Raw genomic sequence first — 922 nt, forward strand, 5'->3', positions numbered from 1 at the left:
TGGAAAAGCCCTCCCAGCCCATGGATCCCCCCTGTGCCCGATGCCCACCTTGTCCCCCAGCCCAGAGCACTGAGTGCCACGGCCAGGCCTTCCTTGGGCACCTCCAGGGATGGGGACTCCACCACCTCCCTGGGCAGCCCCTTCCAGTGTTTAGCAACACCTTCCATGAAGAAATTCCTCCTCATGTCCACCCTGAGCTTCCCCTGGCACAGCTGGAGGCTATGACCATGCAGGGAATACCAGTATGACCAGTACAACGCACACACCCCCCAGCACAGCCCGTGGGGATCAGTGGGGGCATCAGCCAGAGGATCTCGCTCTTCTCTTTTCCAGGGAAAAGCTTGGTTTGCCACTAGATGTCAGTGGAGACGGCTTCCAGAGCGGGGAAAAGCTTCATGTTTCTCCTCTCTCTCTCTCTCTCCTCCCTCTTCCCCAGGGATTCATTTGTCCAGGATTTGAAGGATGGCAGAGCAGCCCACGGCCCACTTTGCAAAGACAGGGAGGACCTGCGTCCCCTCACCAAACACCTTCCTCTCACTTCCAATGCATCCAAACATCCTGCTTGTCCCTCAACCAGCTCCCTCTGCTCTCCCTGTCCTGCCCAAGCGTGGCTGTCCCACAAAGAACCTCTCCCACCCTCTCCAGCGAGAAGGGACACCACAGGACCCCTGTCCCTCATCCCTGCTCCAGCTGTGCCTGCTGTCCTCTGTTCCCACTCTCTTCCCTCTCTCCTGGGCTGCCAGAACACACTGACACACTCTTCTGTCTTCCTGCTCCCCAAGGCATTATCTATGGACTCCATGTCTCAACAGACACTTCCTCTTGGCCAAAATTAGGAACTACACCTCCATCCATCTCTTCTCAGTCTTCAGGGACTAAGGCTGTGGCCAAGCTGAAGCCAGGTGGACCATGGGTGGATTTG

The sequence above is a fragment of the Manacus vitellinus genome, unplaced genomic scaffold (assembly GCF_001715985.3).
Source record: "Manacus vitellinus isolate BGI_N305 unplaced genomic scaffold, ASM171598v3 scaffold_35_pilon, whole genome shotgun sequence".
NCBI classification, from domain to species: domain Eukaryota; kingdom Metazoa; phylum Chordata; class Aves; order Passeriformes; family Pipridae; genus Manacus; species Manacus vitellinus.